Genomic DNA, 6,782 nt, shown 5'->3' with positions numbered 1-6,782 from the left:
TCCCCTTTTCCTTGAATGTCTTACTTCCATTGCCAAATAGTAAAGTCTTAGCTTGTCCTATGCACACACATTTATAGAATTAGTCTTCTAATCATTCAGTTATACATTTTAGGAGTGAATCATTTAGTCAAAACCTTAATCATATAAATTCTATTAACCTGTCTGGGCTAGGGGGCAGTATTGTCACGGCCGGATAAAAAACGTACCCGATTTAAACTGGTTACTACTCTTTCCCAGAAACGATAATATGCATATTATTAGTAGATTGGATAGAAAACACTCTGAAGTTTATAAAACTGTTGAATGGTGTCTGTGAGTATAACAGAACTCATATGGCAAATCTGCAACACTCAAAGGTTTTAAGACTGATCGTGGCCGTGTGATTCTTCCTTAACGAAGAAGCCCCACCTAGATGGCTACTTTAAAATGTTGAAAGCCCTCAATGCTAATGTTAATGTCAAAATTGATTTTATCCATCTAGAGTCCTCTATCTAACTCCATGAGATGAGACTGAACCAATAGCCAGGAATAGACCAGCAAACGCTGGCCCCTAATTGCAATGAGGTGTACCTGGAGACAAATAGATACACCTGGGTTAATTAAGACATGTCACATAACATAAATACCAGGTGTATTGGTCTACTTAGCATCAGTTGCATTTTCTCTGTTACTGCCACTCCTGTACCCGGCATCATGCGCATGTTCAGACTGACGGTGGTCACATGTGCGTATACAAAATCTGTATCTGATGCAGATTAGAATTTAAATATATATGACCAAATGTTTGTATTGAGAGTAATGGAATTATGTGTCATGTATGACTTGCGGACATTACATTTATATTGTTCAAAACAAAGTTGTCTAACAAACTGCCACATTGCATGCATGGAATAAGAGACCAAATTCTGAACTTGATGACTACAGTACACTTAGTATAACTCAAATGCTGGAGTATAGAGTCAAATGCTAAATTCTAGCTTCATGGTCCAAGTGCATATGATGTGGAATGTTGCTGAATTAGCTGTGTGATCGTTTCAGTGCTGGCTGCAGCTTGCTGTACACTAACAGATGGAGGTACTGTATGTAATAATGATGATACTACTTAACCAAGCTAATGTGAGTGGTGTGTAATTCCTGTTATTTGTCCTGGCAGCAATCAGCATCACGTGTTAACCTGTTAGGGCTAAGGGGCAGTATTTGCACGGCTGGATAAAAAGATTTACCCGATTTAATCTGGTTACCAATCCTACCCAGTAACTAGAATATGCATATACTTATTATATATGGATAGAAAACACCCTAAAGTTTCTAAAACTGTTTGAATGGTGTCTGTGAGTATAACAGAACTCATTTGGCAGGCAAAACCCTGAGACAGATTCTGACAGGAAGTGGATATCTGATGTGTTGTATTACCTTTAAACCTATGCCATTGAAAAACACAGGGGCTGAGGAATATTTTGGCACTTCCTATTGCTTCCACTAGATGTCACCAGCCTTTACAAAGTGTTTTGAGTCTTCTGGAGGAAGATCTGACCGAACAAGAGCCATGGAACGATGATGGCCCATTAGACACCTGGCGCGCGAGTTCATGTTGGGTACCCTCGTTCCAATACGTTATAAAAGAGAATGCATTCGTCACCTTGAATATTATTCATGTTCTGGTTAAAAAAGGCCCTAATGATTTATGCTATACAACGTTTGACATGTTTGAACGAAGGTAAATATATTTTTTCCCCTCGTTCATGACGAGAAGTCCGGCTTGGCTTAGATCATGTGCTAACAAGACGGAGATTTTTGGGACATAAATGATGAGCTTTTTTGAAACAAAACTACATTCGTTATGGACCTGTGATACCTGGAAGTGACATCTGATGAAGAGAATCAAGGTAATGGATTATTTACATAGTATTTTCGATTTTAGATCTCCCCAACATGACGTCTAGTCTGTATCGCAACGCGTATTTTTCTGGCGCAGTGCTCAGATTATTGCAAAGTGTGATTTCCCAGTAAGGTTATTTTTAAATCTGGCAAGTTGATTGCGTTCAAGAGATGTAAATCTATAATTCTTTAAATGACAATATAATATTTTACAATGTTTTCTAATTTTAATTATTTAATTTGTGACGCTGACTTGACTTGCCGGTTATTGGAGGGAAACGATTTCCTCAACATCAATGCCATAGTAAAACGCTGTTTTTGGATATAAATATGAACTTGATAGAACTAAAAATGCATGCATTGTCTAACATAATGTCCTAGGAGTGTCATCTGATGGAGATTGTAAAAGGTTAGTGCATCATTTTAGCTGGTTTATGGTTTTGGTGACCCTGTCTTTGAATTGACAAAACATTACACACAACTCTTGTAAATGTCTGTCCTAACATACTCTAAATTTATGCTTTCGCCGTAAAACCTGTTTGAAATCGTAAAACGTGGTTAGATTAAGGAGATGTTTTATCTTTCAAGGGTGTAAAATAGTTGTATGTTTAAAAAATTGAATTTTGACATTTATTTGGATTCAAATTGCCGCTCTTGAAATGCACCTGCTGTTGCTGGAGTGCACCACGGGTGGACGCTTGCGTCCCACCTAGCCCATAGAGGTTAAGGCTCTGATGCTTTACTGCAATGTGGTAGCTAGTCACCGACCACCTATGATATTTTCTACTGTAGATTAGCGTCACTGGCCCACACCAGTCTTCGCTCTCCTTCGTCCCTCACCTTCTCCTTTTCTTGATCTTTTCCCCCCATCTACCTCAGATGGAGGTCAGATTCAAATCAAAGCGTGCCAACTATGGTCGTCGTAAACACGATGTGTGTTCCATTGGGCGCCCTTATAACCAACTCACCGACACCAACTACTCAGCACCAACCTCCACCAGCAAGATGGCAGTGAAGGTACTAGAACCTGTGGTGTTTACCTGTAGGAACTCCTGGCTGTAGTGGTAACAACCACCAGCAAGATGGTAAAAAGATACTAGAACCTGAAGTGTTTACCTGTGGGAACTCATGACCTCTACCTGTCTTTGACACAAACAGGTGCGGTGGGAAGAGCCAGTGTGTTGTCCCGGCATCCAATTTTGTTTTTGGAGACCCCTGTGTTGGGACTTACAAGTACCTGGACACCAAATACTCCTGTGTCCAACAGCACGAAACAAGTCAGTCTCTGAATGTGTGCTAATAATAGTTAGTGGTGGGCACCAATAGCCATAATTTAATTCAATGTAATATCGGTATGACTGTGGCATGTTGGGATATTGTTTAATACTCCTAGCCATTTTACTCTTTTGTAAAAGAGTGCACTCTGCTGATTGCTAGAAAAGGAATAGAATGGGTTGGTTCCCCTAGGGTACCAGCTTGCTAACTTTGTTTTAATAAATGCTGCCTTATGGCCACAACATGTTTCATACATGCATTTGTTTCTCCAAGTGTATACCACCCTCACCTGCTAACGAACACTAGCTGGCACACAAGCTGTGGTTACGGAACAATGTAGCCGGCAACAACTTTAGTTATCGTAGCCTGTAGGGAGGTCGGAGACCAGGCAGGTGTGGTGCCAAGACGGACAAAGGAACTGATCGTGGACTACAGGAAACGGAGGGCCAAGCCCCTCCCTACCAGGAGGCTAAAAATATTTATCAGCCCTCCGATCCTCAATTCTACAGCTGCACCATTGAGAACTTTTTGACTGGCTGCATCACCACTAGGTATGGCATCTGTCCGCAAGGTGCTACAGAGTAGTGCGTACATCACTGAGGCCGCGCTCCCTGCCATCAGGACCTCGACACGACGTGTGTCAGAAGGCCCTACATTGTCAATGCCTCAAGCCACCCAAGTCATACTGTCCTGTTGCTCCATGACAAATTGTACGGCTGCACCAAGTCTGGAACCAACAGGACCCTGAACGGCTTCTACTTCCCCCCCAAGCCATAAAACTGCTGAGTGACAACCCCTGACTATCTGCATTGACTTTTTTTTTTTTTTGCAATTACTTTTTTGACATCTGCTGCTGCTGTTCCTTGTTATATGTACATATCGAGCTCAAGTAGCCAGCAAGATCATTGAAGGAAAGTGGCTGAAGCTTACTTGATGCTTGTGCACACTTAATCTGGATTAACCTCTTGGGGCTAGGTGGGACGCTAGCGTGCCACCCGTGGTGCACTCCATCAACAGCAGGTGCATTTCAAGAGCGGCAAATTTGAATCCAAATAAATGTCAAAATTCAAATTTTTCAAAATACAACTATGTTACACCATTTGAAAGATAAACATCTCCTTAATCTAACCACGTTTTACGATTTCAAAAAGGTTTTACGGCGAAAGCATAAATTTAGAGTATGTTAGGACAAGAGTTGTGTGTAATGTTTTGTCAAGTCAAAGACAGGGTCACCAAAACCATAAAACCAGCTAAAATGATGCACTAACCTTTTACAATCTCCATCAGATGACACTCCTAGGACATTATGTTAGACAATGCATGCATTTTTAGTTCTATCAAGTTCATATTTATATCCAAAAACAGCGTTTTACTATGGCATTGATGTTGAGGAAATCGTTTCCCTCCAATAACCGGCAGTCAAGTCAGCGTCAGAAATTAAATAATTAAAATTAGAAAACATTGGTAAAATATTATATTGTCATTTAAAGAATTATAGATTTACATCTCTTGAACGCAATCAACTTGCCAGATTTAAAAATAACCTTACTGGGAAATCACACTTTGCAATAATCTGAGCACTGCGCCCAGAAAAATACGCGTTGCGATACAGACTAGACGTCATGTTGGGGAGATCTAAAATCGAAAATACTATGTAAATAATCCATTACCTTTGATTCTCTTCATCAGATGTCACTTCCAGGTATCACAGGTCCATAACGAATGTAGTTTTGTTCAAAAAAGCTCATCATTTATGTCCAAAAATCTCCGTCTCGTTAGCACATGATGTAAGCCAGCCGGACTTCTCGTCATGAACGAGGGGAAAAAATATATTTCCGTTCGTTCAAACATGTCAAACGTTGTATAGCATAAATCATTAGGGCCTTTTTTAACCAGAACATGAATAATATTCAAGGTGGACGAATGCATACTCTTTTATAACGTATTGGAACGAGGGTACCCAACATGAACTAGCGCGCCAGGTGTCTAATGGGACATCACCGTTCCATGGCTCTTGTTCGGTCAGATCTCCCTCCAGAAGACTCAAAACACTTTGTAAAGGCTGGTGACATCTAGTGGAAGCAATAGGAAGTGCCAAAATATTCCTAAACCCCTGTGTTTTTCAATGGGATAGGTTTAAAGTCAATACAACACATCAGGTATCCACTTCCTGTCAGAAAATGTCTCAGGGTTTTGCCTGCCAAATGAGTTCTGTTATACTCACAGACACCATTCAAACAGTTTTGGAAACTTTAGAGTGTTTTCTATCCATATATAATAAGTATATGCATATTCTAGTTACTGGGTAGGATTAGTAACCAGATTAAATCGGGTACATTTTATCCAGACGTGCAAATGCTGCCCCCTAGACCCAACAGGTTAAGACTGAATATGTATCAGTGAACGGTAACTAGCTAGCGCTACTCTCACAGATTTGTAGGGTATACAGCTAATATGGCACAGCATAGAAATACAGATTTGGTGTAGCGGGTCGACTTTATTTTTCACCAGTCTAGGTCTAGCCTGTTTGCTTAATGTTAGCCATTTGAGTCCTGCTCATAAGGAAGTGGAACTACAAGGTAACGGTGGAAGATGACGCGCTTAACTTTTTATACTTTAGTACATGCCAACAAGTTTAAGATGACTTAAAAAATTCACCTGAAATCAACATTCCCTGTTAGTGCCCATCCCTAACACTTCACCAGGCTAATGTGTCTTAATTTGTCTGGCCAGTGTGGTGTAACTCCTGTGTTGTCCTTGCAGCATCATATGTGAAGGCTCTGATTCCCAACTACTATGTGGTAAGCTGGTTAGCACTATCGTACGGTATAATCATGTGGTGACGTATATTAGTCACTAGCCCACACACCAAGATTTGGCCATCCTTTTCTTCTTTCTCTTAGATCGGGGTGAGATCCATATTCAGCGTGCCAACTATGGTCGTTGTCAACACGATGTGTGTTCCATTAGGCACCCACAGGAACAACTCAAAAACACCAACTGCCTCAGCCAATCTAGCACCAGCACAATGGCAGAAAGGTAGTGAAACCTTTAGTGTGCATTTACCTGTAGGCACTCATTGGCTGTGGTGTTAACCTCTACCTGTTGACACACAGGTGTGACGGAGAGCGCCAGTGTATCGTCAAGGTATCCAACTCTGTGTTCGGCGACCCCTGTGTTGGAACTTATAAGTACTTGGATGTGGCTTACACCTGTGACTGAATGTGAGTTTTATATATGTGCATGCACACATGACTGGGAACTAGAATGCTGACGGTTTGTCTTGCAGAATATCTTCCTGTGGAACCTGAAGATGTACAAGGCTTCTGGGATATCTTCATCAGGTTGTGCTGTTTTCCTCCAACTGCCAAATCAACTTCAATGACCATTGTAAACCTGTCTATTTTGTGTGGAAGTGTTTCTGAACTGTGGTTGGTCTGAATTAAATGAAGTGTCAGAAAGACAAGACTGGTTGCCTCTTGTATATTACTAAATGTCACACCAATATTTCTGAACATGTGTCCTTTATTCTCGCCATTCACCGGACTCATTTGTACCTGGCGCTAATGTGCCTTTGTCTTACTGTCTGTATTCTGTGCCCACCGTTAGGCAGTTGTTAAATGCTCTGG

At 40.9% G+C, this 6,782-nt stretch overlaps 1 pseudogene; it reads left to right on the top strand.

The window, feature by feature from the left end:
- Positions 1-693: 693 nt before the first annotated feature.
- On the top strand, positions 694-6,625 carry LOC123729699 (L-rhamnose-binding lectin CSL3-like; annotated as a pseudogene).
- Positions 6,626-6,782: the final 157 nt, after the last annotated feature.

This window comes from Salmo salar, chromosome 22 (assembly GCF_965601325.2).
Source record: "Salmo salar chromosome 22, fSalSal1, whole genome shotgun sequence".
Lineage (NCBI taxonomy): Eukaryota > Metazoa > Chordata > Actinopteri > Salmoniformes > Salmonidae > Salmo > Salmo salar.
This window is presented reverse-complemented; position numbering and strand designations above follow the sequence as displayed.